The 21275-nt window shown below is 35.2% G+C and overlaps 1 protein-coding gene and 1 pseudogene across 1 annotated transcript in view; one reads left to right on the top strand and one right to left on the bottom strand.

The window, feature by feature from the left end:
* Il1rapl1 (interleukin 1 receptor accessory protein like 1) overlaps window positions 1–21275 on the bottom strand; it is a 1446478-nt gene that overhangs the window by 524368 nt on the left and 900835 nt on the right. The gene's annotated exons all lie outside the window — the stretch shown is intronic.
* LOC103725392 lies at window positions 8129–8994 on the top strand (annotated as a pseudogene).

The raw sequence follows: 21275 nt of genomic DNA, 5'->3' as shown, positions 1-21275 counted from the left end.
ATTAGTAGATGTGAAAAACATTACCATTGAAATCTATCTGATGACTTTATATATATGCTCAGATGCCAAGGAGCTCAGAAAGTAACCGATTGTGACTAGTAATAAACTGATATATAGAGATTAGAAACGCATGTGCAAACATCTTAATGTCAATTGCATTAAATGCGAATTTTTTGCATGAAATTGTGTGTTTTAATAATGAAATGGAGATCTATTTTAAAGGTTAAAACCTCATTTAATTTTATGTCTTAAATGGTTTATAGTGAACACAATATTGTATAACTGTAATAATTCAACTGTAAACCTAAAAATCTATAGCCGATATTGAAAAAGATGCATCCTAGCTCAGTAAATTGTTATTGAATATGTCAATGCTGTTGTAATGAAATGCTTCTTCTAAGTATGTGGTTATTAAATAAATAATTTAAAAAAGATATAGAATTATAAACCAGGTGTGGTGGTACACACATGTAATCCCAGCGCTTGAGAGGCTGATAGTGGAGAATTCTGAGTTCAAGACTAGCCTGACCTAGTGAAATTTTGTTTAAAAAAAACAATATAGAATTGTGATTGCTAAAAGGTATCCTCTATCTAAGCAAGTTTTTCAAAACAGATTTTATGTTTGTTAGTTAATGAAATGTTTATTTTGAAGTTATAACACTGTCTCTCTCAAGATGGATGGACATTGGGAAGAACGATGATGGCAGAGGTCTGCTGTCATCTCTGGCGCTCTTTCTGGACTCCTAAGTCCCAGCCTTTCTGTCACTCCTTCAGAGGCACGCCTTTCTCCTCAGCTGCCTCATAATAGTAGGTATCATTCTGTTTACTATCTTTAGCTTGGCTGCTTCTACTTTGACCTCCCCATCCTGTTGGACATCAAAATACTTCTGTTTAGCCAATGGTTTGAAGAACTTCAGAGATCCTTACAGTTTCACTTGTCTCTTGTGCTCTTCAAGTCAGCCAGTGAAAATACTGTCTAGTGTAAACTACTTCTATGGTGGTTGAAATACTTCAGGAGAAAAGGAATTTTACATTCCAGAGTTGGTCACATGTTCTACTCAGTCTATGAAACGTCATGTTTTGGTACATCCAAACAGATTTATTTAATGAAATGAGTAAATGTTTTTATAGAGGAGAAAAAGTCAGAACATGATGGGATAATAGAAATTTAATAATTTTTAAAGTATTAAGTCTGGTATTTTCAAAATTATGTTTCTATTGGAATATTGAAATTATGAAAATAGGTGTTATAAACAGTAATATCTCCATTTATCCTTACCGTGAATTCTACTGTTTTATATATGGTCCAATCTCTACTCTTATGAAATCTATACATATATATGTCATATAAAATTTATATATGTATTTCACTGTACAAAATTATTTTTGATATTCATATATAGGTATATAATTACCACTAATTAGCTTATCATTTTAAATAGTTGTTTATTTTTATCATATATTCGCTAATTAATTCCATGTATCCATTGTCATTAATTCTAATCACTTTGCTTTACAGTACATCTTTAACATTGATTCATTGAATTCCACCAGTTGTGTGGGCATATATCTGTAAGACCAATGGTTTATGTATAGACTTTGGCTATGTGATTCAGTATTATATTTTTCTGTTAAACTGTGTGATGAAGCCTGGCCTATCAGGGACTGGGCTCCGACCTACACCCCCTTAGGAAAATATTGGGCATATTAAAAAGAAAGTAGAAAATATCTATAAAGTAAAATCAAAGAACAATCAACATAGGAACATTAAAAAGGAACAAGTTTAGATTAGGGTAGTGAAGTTCATGTCCTGCACAGGAGAAACAATAACAAAATGAAAGAATGGAAATCTCGCCCATGCCCATGCCAAACTCAGGTGCATAGAAGGGAATTCATTTTTAGTAAAAAATGTGTTATCATATGTATGTCATAATGACTTTGTTCCATAGACTACATGGATCACAATTTTCTTCCCTCAAACATCAAAGCTTGCTGTATTGATTTGTTTGCCCCAAGGAAATCCTGAGAGTATGTAGTATATGGTTGCAATCTTTTCCAACTATGTATTATATTTCATTGGTATTTTTGATACAGGGTCACCCTGTAACTTCAGCTAGCCTAAAACTCACTATGTAGACCAGGTTGATGTTGATCTCACAGAGATCACATTGTGTCTGCTTTCTAAGTGCTAAGATTAAAGGTGTACACTGCATACCTGCCTTCCAAATATGTATTTTAATGTTTGTCCCAGGACTACTATCATAGTTGCAAAAAGCTTGTAGCACATTTGCCAGTTTATTATTGTGACTATATATTTATCAGTGATATGCAATTCTGTCTTCTTTTGTTTTTCCACATAAGTAACACTCATGATGCAGTACATTTAAGAGTCCCCTTCAGTGGGTACTTTTGAGCTAGCAAAACCAGAGTGTTCTCAGGTCAATTCAAATAGACAGGGACAAAAGAATTTTACAGATGAGAAAAGATTGAGACAGGCAATGTACAGTTGCTTAGTATATGAACACTGACATCAAAACTCTAAACACTGATTACTTACAGGGTTGTATAACTCGACATGGGTATATGAAATATACTGTTTTATATGCAATTAAGAAAGAACAGGTGCATATCATATGTGGACTAAGCGAAAAGGTAACAAGGATGATAAAAGAAAAATGTGCTGAGATATTTCATAAATATTAATAAATGTTTGATGAACTAATTAGTGGCATCTCTTTGAATATTGTATATTCCGTAGACATTCATTACTCAAATTGAGGTGTATGGGCAGGCTTTCTCTTGGTCACCGGTAAGCATGTTGGAAGTATAGAATGTCAGTATAACATAGTTTTGGGGATTTGTAAAGTTACAAGGGGCTAATGTCTATAATAAGATTTGAAGAGCATAGCATCATATTTCCTGAACTGTCAGTCATGACACATAATCCCAAATTCTATGCTTTCATGTGAAGTTTCATTTTCATGGGCTGGATACATTGTATGACACTTAGAGTATTTGCACCTAGGTCTTTGAACAGGTTAAAAATTCCAGTCTCCATCGTATTTGATAACTTCTGACCAGATGTTCATAATTACATGTGAGAAAACAGCTGCATTCAACCCCCAGATACAGTCCATTGTTTGAGCAAGTGGAATAAAAGAAACAAAGAAAATTGTGAAATTACTTCCATGCTAATTTTCTCATTTCAACAGAATAGAAAGGCTATTGCTTGACCTTTGTATGCGTTTTTAGATGACAAAACAGAATCAAAGAGACACGGTACAATACTAGAAGGCAGAAGTGCCATTCATATAGTCAATGAAGTTGGATCAGGTGCTTAAACTGCTCTTTTGTGTGCTGTTTTGGGTGGATTCGAACTCTTACTGAAAAGTAAATCCCTGGATTTTAGTGACAAGTTGATCTTCAAACTCAATAGCAATGGTTTCTAAAACTGGAATGTTTAGAAGGAAACCAACACACACTACCCACTCAGTGTCCTGGCCCTGCCCTTCAGATACTGAGATGTGTTTGGTACAAGCAGATCTTGGATATTCACATTCTTCTACAAATTAGACTGGGAACCAGTAATCAATTGCAATGGGTTCGCATTCCTGATCTCAATCCCCAGAGAGTAACCCTTGAGAAGCATTTATCAAAATCACCCAGAGGGCATGATAAAACAGATTGGTGGACCACACTACTACAGATTCAGCTGTAAATAATAGAGTTTTAGCAAAGTCCCAAGTGATTCTGATGCTGGCTGAGGGCAGAACTTCTCAAACTTAAATGTGCCTGTGGAACCTCTGGGGAGCTCATTGACATGGACACTAATTCTATAAATTTGAAGCTGCTGTGAATGGTTCTGATCCCTGCTCTCACTTTTAGGAAGAAGAACCCCCTTTGCCTAATGAAAACGAAATTCTTGATGACTTCAAAGAAGTGGGATGATGTCAAGCAGAAATTTGTCCTAATTCAGGAGAGACACAAAGAATGAGGATGAGAGGGTATAAATTGCAAGGATTCCTTTTTAAAAGGTTTTTGATTAGAAAACAGATTTATTTAGGGAACATTCAACATTGTGAGACAGTGTATATCATGGATAAATACAAAAAGAATGCCAATTGGTTATATTATGACATAAGTACATAAGTAATTTATTTCTATAAATCTTCTATCTAGCTACATTATCTTTTTCATTATAGTTTTACACTTTCACTTGTATCGGTGCAGCTTTTTTCCAATGTATGCTATATTTCAGTACTGAAAATACTGCTATAACTCCAGAAAAACACATTTTACTAGAAAATAGTTTATCGGAATTCATGACTTTGTGTTTAATGTGACAGCACACAGAAATTATTGGCATATTTTTAATACTGGATGCCTGCATATTCTAACTTCTGTGATAGTGATATCAGTCCATGTGGAAGAATATATACATTACCCCAAGTTCATTGAAGCCTTTGGAATGTAATTCAATTTGATAATTCTTCACTGAGGTCAAGAGACCTACCATTTCCGGCTCTAAATATGTGGGCTTCCAATCATGTGTGTGGAGAACAATATTTCAATTATATTTGATAAAACAGCTCTGACAATTAAACTGTATTTAAAAAATATATTGTTTTTGCCCATTGGTATGCCCTTGATTATTTCATTTCTTCTTTTCATATATAACAGAAGAAAACAAGGTAGAAAGAAGATATTAAAGAGAGTTGACTAAAGGAAATTGTGTATTTAACTTTGGCATTCGCTAAATGCTAGCTTCTTGAGGATGGAATAAAGGAATAAAGGGTGTCTTTCTTATATAAACACAATTATTTATTTTTTTCTCAATACATGGGGTCTTTAAACATACACTGAGATCATTATGTTAGTTGTATCAGAATTGACAATTTGTAATGAATATTCAAAATATATTATGAAAAGTCAGTATGTGCTACTAATAATTTGAGTGATGAATACATATAGGTACTATATACATCTTTGTTTACCTTTGTGTAAAAATGTAAAAATGAATACAGAACAAAAAGTGGAGTTAGGTCAATTTTTAAAAGTAGGGAGCTATGCGTCATCCATATAATGGAATTTTATGCAGTTTCTTAATACTGCAACTGTGTATCTATTGATAAATGTTAGATCTATGCCTTTAAATTTTTATATATTCTGTGATTGCATTTCTTAAAGTTCAGTTATTATATCTAAAGACAATAATTTTGTGTATACTATGTGCCAGATATAGTCTAAGTTCTTAAGAATATTTAATTATATATCCACCCATGACTCAAAGATTCTGCTATTATATACATATATTTAAAATACAGAGAAGTTAATAAAGTTAGAAATGTTTACACCATTGGCAAGGGAAGTTAGTGAACAGGTTGCTAGGTCCTCAACCTGAACAGAACCTTAGTCTTCATTTTTATTTCATACTGCCACTGATAATCACACAAATTACTTACATATATTGGAAAAGCGGGATTTGAAAGATATATTCCAGTTTCACATTGGCTAATGATGTTTCAAATGAACAAGAGAGTTTTTCAAAGATCTTTTGTTTATATTTACTTCGGTTTTCTAAACAAATATGCATTATTTATATGCTAGGAAAAATAAAATGTTTTAAAATACAAGATGAATATTAGATGAGTTGTTAGTTAATTTTTTAAAGGTTAAGTGTGTACATGTAACACGTGTTTGTCTCTCCCAACTTTCCCTTGGTTGTTCTTACCTCCCAGAAGCCCAGGCTTTCTTGAGTTAATTTATTTACCAGTAGTAGAAGAAATAATACAGTAATTCCCAATCATGATGGAACATAGCTATTGTAAAGATAATGGGAGCAAGCTTTATATAGCATGGTTGAACTTCTAAAGTGGTGATTGCATCAATGAGGGAATGCAACAATTTTGCACAGAAAATATTGCTTCCTCTCGCATATGAATGGAAAGGAATCTCTTTACAAACATCATAGCCACCATAAGGCCCCAGACTGTCTTTAGTTGTCCCCCTGCCAGTAGGCAGGGTTAAGCCCTGGAAAGATCTTTGTCAGCTATGTAAGCAGTTGATTTCTCTCTCACCTTAGAGTGTCCTTAGTGCCTTGCTCGTCTGATATGAGACTTCCAGAAATCTTGCACACTGGTTTCTGTTACAGAATACATATGGGCTACTAATGTCTTCTCTATTACATGTTACTGCAGTCTTTTAATGGTTTGGGGCTTTACATGGAGTAGTTTTGAAAGGGAGTGACCAAATTTCCTTCAATTGCATTTATGACTACATTTATCATGCTGATACAATTAGTGCAAAAAGATTTGGAATATGATTTCAATTTGTCAACATATCTTCATCTACTCTGAGTTACAAAGATGATAACTGAGAAATTACTATCATTTTATCTAGTCAGTAACAATATATTCATTTTACCAAAATGAAGCAGAGAATGAAAAATAGGTTGTATTATTGCCTGGTTTCTGAATATTTTAGTTTGCTGTCTACGTCTATTATAGAATATCTAATAATTTAGTATCATTAAATCTTGAAGTTGTGTTACACATAAAATTGACTGAGCCAGTAGGTTTTAAGGAGAGATGACACTAAAATTTGCTTTAAAAAAACCAAAATAATTATTACCAAGAAAGTCACTACAACAAGTAAATTTTTCTTGTTTTCAAGAACCAATATTGTATTTTCTTTCATTCTCAAATACCATACCAAGAAATTATATATAAAAGCAAACGATTTTGTTAATGAAAATAAGTATTATGTGGTATTTAGGAAATCAGATTGGAAGATATGTTCCTTTAGCTGAAATTAAAGAAAAAATGAAGGAACATGCATATAAAGTGGGAATAGATATATAGAAATCTTGAGGTTGCAACTCATTTTTAATTTTTTTATTTTTATACATAAAAATTAATTACTTTTAATAAGATAATCTACGTTCTCCTTAATAGGTAATTTTTAAAGCATGGAAGATTCAAATATACATATTACTATTGTTCAAAGCACATACAAAGGCAGAAGTCCCAACACAAATACTGTATTAACTGAAAATTATAGCAGAACTTTACCCTTTAAAACTTTTCAAAAATGTTTTAATGAAAACAGGAACATGGAGATATAAAAAATGAGCAAAACACCAGTGCTATATGAATATATTTCCTTTGACTTTAACTGGTGCTACAAATATAGATTCTATGTGCAGTTTGTGCATAGATAGGTCTATACAAATTCAAAGGTACATATGTTTCAATTATCTAATTAGAAAGAAAAATCTCCCAGTTTGTTACCTGCCAACAAATAAAAGCCATGAATAATGATACAAAATGGAAGTTCAGAGTCAAGTATATGTAATCAGAAATGAAACAACTGAATCTGCATAATTGTTTCTTGGAAGTGTATTAAAAATCTGCAAGGGCAAAGAAATAATTTTTAGGAAGTGATTAGCTTGAAGTCAATTTAGATTTGACAGATGAGTCAGGTGGAACCTACAGCAAAAAGACCACTTTAAGAACGTAAAGAGAAACAGGACTGCCTTTAATGCAGAATTCTGAGGAGAAAATAGTGGGGTCTGTAAATGTCTAAAGTAGACATGAGGAAAACCACTTGGAGAAGGTGAATGTGTTCCCGGGGACAGTGTACAGATAATGAATTTGGGGAGAAGTCATTCTACATGCGTTATTCTTGAAGTTTACATTTTAAACATGCATTGTATGCTATGTTATTTTTATAACAATACCCAAAGACCTGTCTGTCTGTCTCATTCTTTTAAAAGTTAGGCATAGAATAATTGATAATTTCTTCTTTAATCATTCATCGAGACTGCTAGCAACTTTCCTGCTGAAAACAATGCTTAAAAGGCCAATCTTGTGTATCCATCTTCTACTTGCTGTGTAGCTTTTCTGAAGATGGTGCTAAGTGAAATAGTTGCATCAAAGTTATATGTATTTTAAGTTGTAATCCATAATACGCAAGAATCCTCTGACATTATTATGAAAACTATTCTCATCCATTTTGCAACATTTGTGACGCTGTATATTTTTGTTCATTTAAAAGACAGTATGTTGGTGGATCAGACCTGAGTGCTGCAGCTCTGCCAGGCTGAAAGACACAGTCTCGCCGCCCCACCATGGAGAGCAGATTCACATATGAAGATTATCAAAACACCGCAGAGTGTCTTCTGTCTCAAACCAAGCACCGACCTCAAGTGGAAGTGATCTGTGATTCTGGGTTAGGAGGGCTGACTGATAAATTAACCGAGGCCCAGACCTTTGAATACAGTGAGATACCCAACTTCCCCCAAAGCACAGTACAAGGCCATGCTGTTCGACTGGTGTTTGGGTTCCTGAACGACAAAGCTTGTGTGATGATGCAGGGCAGGTTCCACATGTATGAAGGATATCCACTGTGGAAGGTGACATTCCAAGTGAGGGTTTTCTGACTTCTGAGTATGAACACTTTGGTGGTCACCAATGCATCTGGAGGGCTCAGCCCCAGATTTGAAGTTGGAGATATGCTGAACCGTGAACACATCAACCTACTTTTTCTGTGGTCAAAACCCTCTCCAAGGCCCCAGTGATGAAAGGTTCAGAGTTCGCTTCCCTGCCATGTCTGATGCTTATGACCCGAGTATAAGGCAGAAGGCTCTCAGTGCCTGGAAACAGATGCAGGAGCAGAGCGAGAGCTACAGAAAGGCACCTAGGCGATGTTGGCGGGGCCCCAGATTTGAGAGTGGCAGAGTGTTGTCTGCTGCAGAAGTTGGGGGCAGATGCTGTTGGTATGAGCACAGTATCAGAAGTTATAGTTGCACGCCACTGTGGACTTCGTGTCTTTGGCTTCTCGCTCATCACAAAGAAGGTAATCATGGATTATGAAAACTTGGAGAAGGCCAATCACAAGGAAGTCCTAGAGGCTGGGAAACAAGCTCGGCAGAAATTGGAACAGTTTGTCTCTATTCTTATGGACAGTATTCTACAATCTGACCTTGCCTGTTAACCTGCCTTGATTCATCTATTGTTTCCCTGATAGCTATCTGTTCTGGCCTCTTGCTGCCATCACAAGCACTGCTCTTACTTAGTAGCAGAAAGAAAACAGGACAATCCCTGTCCATTCACTTACCCCGTGTTCTCCCACCAGACCATCCTGATACCCCGGTCCTCTTGCTCAGTTGCCTTCTCAGAGCAGTTTGTTTGAACACCAGTTCTGTAAGAACTAGGGCACATGCCCTGCCACACTTGGGATACCTATGCCCTGTGACTTAATGTGCACCATCAAGTAGTAACCTACTAGATTTGTGAAATGATACTGATATTCCTGTGGGCTCAGTCTGGTCCATCTAAAGGACTAGAGATCAAAGACCAAGCCAATACCACTTAGGCTTTATTGTGTACCATAATGTTTTGGGAATAAAAAGATAAAACACTCATAAAAAAGACAGTATATGGCAAAAGCTATGGCTGAGTGCATTAGTAAGAAAATCTAACAAAATAAAATTCTGTTCCAGATACTACAGTCTAGGGAAAATTACACAATAAAGATATAAATTAAATGCATACAATATCAGGTAGGCAGAAGGAAATTAATGTAGATACAGTTAGATAGGTAGTGAAGGGTGTGAGGAAAGAGTTCTTTCTCAGGGAAAGTTAGCAAAATGAATCCTGCTCAAGTGGCAACAATTAAGATGCTGAAAACAGGGATGTGAACATCATGAGCCTCTAACAGTAGAACAGTTCAGGTAGAGAGAACATAAAAGAAGGTAACTTAGAAGAAAGATAATGAAGGGATTCACTGTGCTTGGAGAGAAAGACCTAGGAGAGGATTCATGGAATGTGTGGTCAAATAGACAAGAGGAAGCAGTGGGACATGTTAGTCTACAATATTATATTTACTTTTAGTGAGTGGAAAGTCTACTGGGGTTACTGAGCAGAGATGAAGGATGATCTACCATGTATGAGAAAATAGAAACCTAGTCATTCGATAAAAAATAGACTCTAGGAGGGCAAGACCTGAAGCATGGAGAGATGGAGAAAACAATTGCAGCCTTCCAGCCAGAGGACCACAAAAAGTTGTGATCATTTACAGACTTTGAGATTATGATTATCTTTGTAAAATGGACCTGAGAGGAGTTGTTAATGTGTTCCTTTGAGGAGTGAAGAAAAGTAGAACTGAAGGATGGATCTCAGGATTTGCATCTAAGAATTTAGTCTAATGGAAATAATGTACTCTAATATCTAAATGGAAAATTCTGGAGAAAAAGCATATGAAAAGTTTGTACAACTAAAGCTGAGCTCCATTATTATTTTTGTGATGGATAATCTCAGTTATCAACCTGCTGCTCATTGGAATCATCACAGAACCAGTGTTCTGGACATGTGCAGTAGCATTCTCTGGACTGGTGTCCTGAACTGAATGATAAGGATAAAGCTAGTTGAGCATAAGCATTCATTGCTCTGTTTCCTGATTGTGGACACACTGTGAACAGCTGCCTGTCACTGCTGATGCCATATGGTCCCTGCTGTGATGTACCCTCAAACAGTGAGCCAAAATAATACTTCATTTCTTAAGTTGCTCTTGTCATATATTTTGTTGCAGCAATGAGACAAGTAACTAATGCAGTGATTATTTTATATCCTGGTGAAGACAATAAAAAATCATTGATTGAATAATACCAACAACTGTTTCCTCTTCTTTCATTTGTTGCTGTTTGTTTTCCCTTGTTTTCTTGCTTTTTAATTAATATACTTATTTGTTCTTTATGTATATGAGTGCTTTGTCTGCAGGTATGCAAGGGCCCCTTGTGTATGCAATGATTGCAGAGGCCAGAAGAGGGAATTGGATCCTCTGGAACTGGATGGAGGTACAGATTGCCAACATGTGGGTTCTGGGAGCTGAACCCAGGTTCTCTGAAAGAGCAGCTAGTACTCTAAACCACTAAGCCATCTCTTCACATTAATATAGTTCAATGAATGCTTGCATAGCACGTTCAAGGCCTTGGGTACCATGCCCAGAACTGCTGAGGATTTCTTATGTTTAATAATTACCAAGAGTTCTCATGTTATTTTTAACTGCTTGATTTTTTTCTATAAATGACGTGTTTGTTATTTGTTCCTTTGATTTCTTGGAAGTTGATCTTTTTTGGAGAGAACAATTTTTTTTGTTTGTTAAATTCAATTCCCACTCTGCTGTGTATATTTAAATTCATTTTTTATTGTTTCTTCTTTGGTATAAAGGCTTTCCATGTACCGAGCAAAAACTTGAGGGATTCTGTAGCTAGACTACCTGGGCTTACCTACCAACTAGACCACTACGTAACTTATTGACCCTGAATGAGTAACATAATGTACTACTATAATTTGGTATCTTAATGTTATCCTTCATAAAATGAGGAAAATTATATTGCACTTACTACATTTGGTTTTTTGCTTAATATGTACAGAGCACATAGAAATATATTTGGCATATGGATATATTAAGAACAGTTATCTTTCAGCAATGTTGTTGTAGGAATTTATCAATCTTGTCAGACCCAGAGTACCTACATACACAAACGGGCAGATAAATACTCTCTGAAACAGAAAATCTTGGAAGATGGGGTGTACTTATAAAGGCATGAGGGAGGGAAAAGTAAGTATATCAAACATTTGAAAACTCCTAAAATATTAGATTTTCCTATTCTGATACTGTGAGTTTTAAAATATAATTATATCTTTGTTGGAGGAGATAGTATAATAATAATAGTAATTTTTTTAGTAAAAATACTTTGACAACTTCTTCTTTGGCAGACTCTAAGGTGAACTTGCTTCAAGTAAAGTCTCATCTATTTTTCACAAAGCATTTTAGTAAATCATGCTTAGTTTCTACATTTTCAATTGAAGCCACAGCTTCATTGAAAGCATGGATGATCTATATCTATACATTGTGCAGACAGTGTATATTATGGATTAGTTAATGGAATGGATGAAGAGTAAACAAGTGAATAAATATAAAGTGTCTAGAACAGTGTGTGGCACATAAGTATTCTAGGACCATAGCAGACAGCCTGAGACGGTGGGCTCCGACCTCCATTAGTGTAGTGGTTGTGATCTCAGCAGACTGCCACAGAGTGTTGGGTTCTGGCCTCCCACCGGCATAGGGGCTGAGAACACAGGGGACTGCCTGAGAGCACCTGGATCCTGCCTCCACTTGATGTTCCTGCTAATAGGGGTCCAAACCATAGAAGGAAGCCTGACTATAACTGACTGGAATGTGAATGGGGCTTATTTGGGTTTTTCTGAACAGCTGATATGAAGCCATCAGTTCCCTCCAAGTAAAAACCTGAGAGAACCTGAAACCTGTACCAACAAGCTTTACATAATCAATAAGGGAAGGACCTAGGCACCCCAATAACACAAACAGAAGCATTCTTCAACTTAATTCTCATATCAGAATCATAAACAACAAAAGAAATTCAAATGCCAAAATCACAATGAAAGAATAATAAAATAGAACGCAAAAACACTATGCCCCCACCAAACTCCACCTGTCCTGTAGAAGAATTCTTGTACAAGAAGAACCCCTTAGAGATAATCCAGAACATTGAATTTAAAAGAACAATCATAATTATGATAAAGAATTCAATGAATTTAAAGAACACATGAGCAAACATATCAAAGAACTAAAAGAAGACAGAGAGAAACTTCTGAATGAATTCACAAAAGAGGTAGAAACATTGAAGAAAACTCAGACAGAAATGAAGGAAGTGCAAAACTCAATAAGGCAACTTGAAACAACAGGGGAAAGCCTCACCTCTAGAATGAATGAAATGGAAAACAGGATATCAAAATTGGAGGATAAAGTTGAAAAATTGGACCACTCAAGCAAAGATTATAGAAAATTTATAAAACACAGGAATAGAAAATGCAAGAAATGTGGGACACCATGAAAAGACCAAGTCTATGTGTAATAGGAATAGAGGAAGGAGAAGAAATTCAGGTTAATGGTATTGACAAGATCTTAAACAGGATTGTAGAAGAGAATGTCTCGAAATTAAGGAAAGACATCACTATACAAATACAGGAAGCACACAGAATACCAAATAGGCAGGATCAGAAATGAAATTCCTCACAATATGTCATAGTAAAAGCACTAAATGTACAGAACAAAGAGAGAATACTGAAAGCAGAAAAAGAAAAACAAGTCACATACAAAGGAAAGTCCATCAGAATTATAGCTGACTTATTAATGCAAGCTATTAAAGCCAGAAGAGGCTGTACCAAGGTGTTTCCAGTTCTATATTACAATAGATGCCAGCTCAGACATAAATAGCCTGACATAAATAGCCTGAAAGAATACATGTCCACAAAACCAGCTCTTCAAAGAATACTTGAAGCAATGCAGAGAGCAGAGAGAGAAACAACTATACTACAGGGGGAACAAAAGAAAATAAAGGTATAACTGAGGAAACACAAAATTAGACAGAGAACACAAACAGCAATCAAAATGACAGCAACCAATACACACCTTTCAGTAATAACCTTAAATATCAATGGACTGAACTCCCCAGTCAAAAAACACAGGCTAAGTTAATGGACTAAGAAACAGAATACGTCTCTTTGCTGTATGCAAGAAGCCCATCTCACCTTCAAGGATAGGCAAAACCTTAAGGTAAAAGGAAGGAAAAGAATATTCCAAGTATATGGCACTAAAAAACAAGCAGGGGTTGCAATTCTAATATCTGACAAAATAGACTTCAAAGTAAAACTAATCAGAAGAGATAAGGAGGATCACTTCATTCTGATCAAAGGAACAGTTAACCAAGAAGATATTGCATTCTTTAGCATATATGCACCAAACTCTGGTGCACTCAAATTCATAAAAACAACACTACATGACTTTAAGAGACAGATTAACCCCAACTCAGTAATAGTAGGGGACTTCAGTACCCCACTGTCTCCATTAGACAGGTCAACTGGAAAAAGAATAAATGGAGAGATGTCTGAATTAAATGATACCACACATCCATTGGACCTAACAGACATCTTTCAAATATTCCACCCAAGCACCAAAGAATACACTTTCTACTCAGAAACTCATGAAACTTTTTCAAAAATTGACCACATACTGGACCACAAAACAAACCTCTAAAACTCCCAAAAAAAAAGAAAGAAAGAAAGAAAGAATTCCATACGTTCTATCAGACCATAATTCAATAAAGCTCAAAATCAGCACTGGATAAAGCCCTAGTCACTACATGAAACCATGGCAATTAAACAACACACTCCTGAACAATGAGTGGGGCAAAGGAGAAATCAATAAAGAAATAAAAGAATTCCTGGAATTCAACAAAAAAGACAATACAACACAACACAACCTCTAGGACACTTCAAAAGCAGTCCTAAGAGGAAAGCTCATAGCTCTAAATGCCTACATTAGAAAACTAGAAAGCACCCAATAAATGACCTAAGACTGCAACTCAAAACACTGGAAAGGATAAAACCCAAATCAAGCAGAAGAAAAGAAATAACAAACATTAGAGCAGAAATTAATGAAACAGAAACAAAGAAACAATAGAAAGACTCAATGAATCTAAGAGCTGGTTCTTTGAAAAGATCAGCAAGATAGAGTGACCCTTAGCCCAGTTAACCAAAAGAAAGAGCAAATCCAAATCAACAAAATCAGAGATGAAAAGAGGAAGGTCACAACAGACACCCAAAAGATCCAGACCATTATACCAGAATATTTTAAAAACTTATACACTACTAAATTTGAAAATCTAAAAGAAATGGACAGATATCTAAAATCATGGGAACCACGGATGTTAAACCAAGAAGAGATCAACAGTTTAAACAGACCCATAACATATAAGGAATTCAAAACAGCAAGACAAAGCCTCCCAACTAAAAAAACCCAGGCCCAGATGGATTTACAGTAGAATTCTACCAGACATTTGAAGAAGACCTCCAAATAATATTACTTAAATTATTCAAAAAGATAGAAAGAGAGGGAGAACTCCCAAATTCATTCTATGGAGCCAGCATCATTCTAATACCCAAACTTGGTAAAGAAACAACCAAAAAAGAAAACTATAGACCCATATCCTTAATGAACATAGATGCAAAAATTCTCAACATAATACCTGCAAACTGCATACACATGCACATCAAAAAGATCATTCACCATGATCCATCAGGATTTGTTCCAGAGACGGAGGGATGGTTCAATATATGCAAGTCAATAAATGTCATTAATCATATAAAAGGACTCAAAGACAAAAAAGGCTTTAGACAAAATTCAGTATGCATTTATGTTTAATGTCCTAGAGGGAATTGGACTGGAGGGAACATACCTCAACATAATTAAAGCCATATATAACAAACCCACAGGCAACATCATTGTATATGGAGACAAACTGGAAGCATTCCCATTAAAATCAGGAACCATGTCCACTATCTCCACTCCTTTTCAACATAGTGCTTGAAATTCTTGCTAGAGCAGTGACAGGAGAAGGAAATTTAAGTAGTACTAATTGGAAAAGAAGCGGTCAAACTATTCCATTTTGCAGATGGTATAATACTATACTTAAGAAATTCCCAATAGCTCCTCCAGAAAACTCTTAGGACTTATCAAAACTTTCAGTATAGTGTCAGGTTATAAAATCAATCTAGAAATTCAGTAACCTTTCTATATACCAATAAGAACCAGTTGGAGAAAGAATGTAGGGAAATGCTCCCATTCAAAATTGCTGCAAAAAATAAAATTTCTTGGAACAAATCTGACCAAAGACACCAAAGTACTCTACAATGAAAATTTTAAATCGTTAAAGAGATTGAGGAAGACACCAGGAAATGGAAGGACCACCCATGCTCACGAATTGGAAGAATTAATATTGTGAAAATGACCATGCTACCAAAAGCAATATATAGATTCAGTGCAATCCCAATTAAAATACCCATGACATACTTCACAGAATTAGAAAAAGAAAATCCTTAAATTCGTACGGAAGCACAAAAGACCCAGGATAGCCAAAGTAACCCTAAGCACAACGAACAATTCTGGGGGATTACTATACCAGGTCTCAAAGTATACTACAGAACTATAGTCATAAAAACAGCATTATACTGGCACAAAAATGGACACATAGATCAATGGAACGTAATTGAAGTTTCAAACCTGAGTACATGCAATTTCAGCCACCTAATATTTGACAGAGGTGCCAAGAATACACAATGGAGGAAAGACAGCATCTTCACCAAATGATGCTGGCAAAACTGGATCTCCACCTGTAGAAGAATGAAACTAGATCTTTATCTTTCACTTTGTGCAAAAGTCAACTCCAAGTGGATCAAAGACCTCAATGTGAAACTGAAAACCCTGAAACTATTAGAAGAAAATATTGGTAGTAACTTACAAGATATAGGTCCCGGAAAGGATTTTCTAAATTCAGACAGAAGTTGCTCAGGAATTAAGGTCAGCAATCAAAAAGTGGGAACTCATTAAAGTAAAAAGCTCCTGTACAGCAAAAGAAACAATCAAAAAGGTGAAGAGAAAACCTACAGAATGGGAAAAAAATAATTGCCAGTGACATCTGTCAGAGGTTTATCATCCAGAATACATAAAGAACTCAACAAAGAATTGAGAAACCAAATGACTCAATTAAAAGATGGGCTAAAAATCTAAACAGAGAGTTCTCAAAGGAGTAAATAAAGATAGTTAAGAAACATCTCAAAAAGTGCTCAACATCATTAGTTAGGGAAATGCAAATTAAAACCACCCTAAGGTATCACCTTACCACCATCAGACTGGCTAGGTTCAAAAGAACAAGTGATACCAAATGCTGGTGAGGATGTGGAGAAAGGGGAAAGTTCATCCATTGGTGGTGGGATTGCAAACTAGTGCAGCCTCTATTGAAAAACTAAAAATGAACCTACCAAATGACCTGGTTATACCTCTCCTTGGCATATACCCAAAGGACTCCTATTGTAGAAACACTTGTATAACCATGTTTGTTGCTTCTCTTTTTACAGTTAACTAAGAACTGGAAGCAACTTAAGTGCCCCCCAGCTGATAAGTGGTTAACAAAGATTTGGTATATTTACATAATGGAGTTCTATTCAGCAGTGAAGAAAGATGAAATAATGAAATTTGCAGGTAAATGGATGGATCTAGGAACTGTTATACTAAGTGAAGTAACACAGATTCAGAAAAATAAAGAATGTATTCTCTCCCTCATATGTGGATCCTAGAACCAAATCTTTTTAAATTCCATTTCTATTTAATAAGACGATGCTGTACAGCAGTCTCTACTGCATGAAATAATTACCATCATCATGACTTCAGCTATGCCAGAACGCTAAACATCATCACAATTGGGCTTGTTGACAGTTGTGCTCATTCATTAAAGGAGGGCCAATCAGGGTCATTGGACCCTCACCAGAGGGTCCATATGATCTCCTGCATTTGGGGAGGGCTAAAGTATACAATCTGGGGAAGGCTAGGAAGAGAAGGCATGACCCATGCTGGATAAAGGCTTTCCAGTGTGCATACCCTCAGGTCATGCATACACCTCAGAAAAAAACAAAAACAAGTATTCAACAAATGAAAGCTGTTATTGTAAATATTGCTTTGTTTTGTTCAACAAGTGGTTTAATTCTTGCTCTATAGCAGGTATTAGAGGTTCAGATCAGGGATACAGTTTAATACAGCTCTTACACTCTCAGACCTTTTCTCAAAGTTAATGAACTGTAAAAATTAATTAATGTGATGAGATCAAATGCTTTTGAGTTCGTTCCCTTTCAATGTGATGTAAACTTTTATTTTTTAAATTAATAACTCAATAATGTAAAGGTCTTTATATATACTGTAACAACTGTAATATTCACCCTTACAGATCCCATAGGAAAGAGAAAAGATTTATGTACTAATAATTTAACATAATGTATAAAAATAATGCAACAAGTGTTATAATATAGTTATTCACAGAAGAAATTATAGTTACCTTATACAAGATGAGTGATGTCACTCACAAAATATTTTTAGCTCTACTCACATACTTGTAGCATACATATCACTTTTACCTTTATACTGAATTAATTTTTAATTCTATATGATTTTTAATCATATGATTACCTTGTCTTTTGTTACATTAAACAGCCTAAGAAATCTGGAGGCCTACAGTTTATGGATATCTGGAGAAGTCTTCAGTTCTTGACTTTCAGCCATCTGAATAGCCAATACACTCATGTCACACAATGAGCTTTGTGTTAGCTTTTCTGTTTTATGTCCTCTTTATCCAGTCATTCCATTGTACAAGTCTCAAATGCCCATATCTATCTCAAAGTGCTGAAAATTTGAATACAATGTCACAGCATCATACCGAGTTCAAAATGAGTCATTCTTAAAATGTAATTTTAATTACCTTTTATTCTAATGAAGCTAAATTACATCATCTTATTTCAAAAAGAAAAACTCTGCAATATGTAGCATTTATCATGGTATGTAAACTGAAGAATAGAGAAGAAATTATTTATGTAAGACACACTTCAGACTGTGATGAATTATTACAGGAAATGTGACTACTGCTAAGGACATAAGACATCTGAAGTAGAAATAACCATTTGCCTTATCATGTTAATTGAAAGACAAAACAAAGAATATGCCCAAATAAAATTTGCTTTATAAAGCACATTTTGAAACAATTTGTCAGCATTTAGTAAAAAGACAATATGTGATATTTTATAATTTAAAGGTTGCAGTTCAGAGAGAACGTTAATGGTATTAAATTCATTAGTGCTTTCCTATCATATTTAAGCAGAAGGATTATAATAAAAAAATAATTTTTCCCATGCCTTATCTACAGGCTCACAGGGAGACGCCTACGGCAAGCCTAATTGCATTCACAATGAAGTCAGAGTAAAGTGGTGCTGAGGTGAAATTTTCATTAAAACAATTACTCATATTATTGTATGCCAATTCCCACACAGATGCTAAAACACAAGAGTACCTCACACTTTAAAATATATGACCACTATATTTGAGTACTAATGATCATCCTACACACTTAAGGCAAGTAGATGTAGATTCTAAGAGCTGATAAATACTGATGGCAAATCAATACCCCAAATACATTTAAAATGCAACGTTCTTGCAGTCCTACAGAGACGAAGAGTAGCCAGTACAGTAAGCATAAACCACTAAACTCTTCGTACATAAATTAAGAATGAAATAATAATAAGTCAATATCCATCCACATAATACTTATTGGTTTGATGTGGTGCCAAACCCTGAAGAACTGAAAGTCACTAAAAGAAATCTCTCCTGCATGATTAAACACGTCATTCAAGCTGGAGACAAGCTTCTTTAAAACATCATCTTTCTAGTCCAACTAATCATCCTCCTAACTCTCCTGTCCTCTTTATTCTTTTACTAAGCATCATTGTTTTCTCACACTTGCCACATCAGGCACATTTTTAATTCATTTCATCCTCATAATAATCCTATAAGTCAAATATTATTTATTCATGGGGCTGGAGAGATGGTTCAGTGGTTAAAAACACTGGATGTTCTTGCAGCAGACCAGGGTTTGAATCCCAGCACCCACATGGCAGCTAACAACTGCCCATAACTCCAGTCCCAGGGGGTCTGACAGCCTCTTCTGACCTCCAAGGGCATTGCACCACATGGGTGCACTCACTTACATGCAGGCAATACGCGAATACACATAAAATAAAAATAATAAATAAAATTTTAAAAATATTATTTATTCAGGTGGTTACTCCAAGTTACTCAGTTAATAAGCATAGACCAAGAATGTTTACTTACAAATTCCACAATTACTTTCATTTTTGGAGATTGAGCTGTATGTGTCCCTATACACAGAGGAGCCATGGCACATGCTCAAGATTTCAGAGGATGCAAATAATGGGCATCTTAATTGTCTTTTGTTCTTGAAAATCATCTAGGGTATAATAATCAGGTACCATTATAAATAACTAAGAAAGAAGTATTGCATCAATTTTGCCTTGTTAGAAGTACATCACATGGTACAAAATGTGTCCTTTCGCAAACCTTCCCTCAGGCAAAATATGCAGTAAAGTGAAAGGATTTCAAGGTATATGCAATGTTATTTGAGTAAATGGGGTGCTAAAACACCAAGAAAAATATAACTATGTACTCAAAAAAGGTTGATTTGTCAAAATAGTAACATTTGAGCAGTGTTCTGATTTAAGAAATATTTATTGAATTTCTATTATATGCTGAAATGATCTGCATATCAAAGTGTGGAATAAGCTAATAATTATTCCATCAATATGATGGAGATTTTGTTTTTCCTATTGTTTTCCCGAAGTTCCATCTGACCTGGAACTTGCTTTGTAGACCAGTCTGGCCATGATCTCACAGAGATCCTGATCCTCCTGACTGTGCATCCCGAGTATTCGGCTTAATGGTAGGTACCACTATGCCCGTTTTAGTGGAATATTTTTTAATGTAATTAGGTTTATGTTTTGAAAACATATATGGACAAAATGAAATGAACATTTTGGAGGCCATCAAATAATGTATTAGCAGGATATCATTTACTATGACTGAAAAATTGATGATAAAGTTAGATATATGAGCTAAAAATATTAATGCTCTTCTTCCTTACTATAAGAGTATTATTTATCATAAAGTAGTAAGCCAGGAAGAAAAATACCTAACTTTAATAGGTCATGAATTACCTGCAAATAACTGACCCCTTGGAGATGTTTGAGGAAGAGCTATTTCTTTAGCAAGGCAGTAATGAAATAACTAAAATCGGCAACAGAGGATCTTTTTCCTATGACTGAAGTAGCACTGAGTGAGAATTCTACATCTGTGTGTCTTCCTGAGAACTTAGCACCAAATTTCTTTGATAAAATTACATTTTACAATTACTTTGTTCTAAGCACTCCCATGAACTTGGAAAGTGCCATAGCTTGACAGTTAAAATAAATACTGGTTGCAATAATCTGAATATCCAGACTTCTTTTTCCTGTTTTCTCCACATGTAAAATATATTATTACTTATAGAACATGGCTCTTCCAGTTCTCATTAGAGTAAAACAAAAATCATGCATGTTGTGATTGATTCTAAGTGATTTGGGCTGGAGAGATGGCTCCACAGTTAAGTGTATGCTGCTCTTGCAGAGGACCCAAGTTTGATTCCCAGCATCCACACCAAGTGGTTCACAATCCGTTGTAAATCTAGATCAGGGTATCTGAAACTTCTGGTCTTTTCAGGCACTTCGACTCACCCCCACACCCCCAAACTCTCTCTCTCT

Source organism: Nannospalax galili, unplaced genomic scaffold, assembly GCF_000622305.1.
Source record: "Nannospalax galili isolate Female #2095 unplaced genomic scaffold, S.galili_v1.0 scaffold7, whole genome shotgun sequence".
Taxonomy (NCBI): domain Eukaryota; kingdom Metazoa; phylum Chordata; class Mammalia; order Rodentia; family Spalacidae; genus Nannospalax; species Nannospalax galili.
Note: the sequence above shows the minus strand (reverse complement) of the source record. Positions and strands in the feature narration are given on the sequence as shown.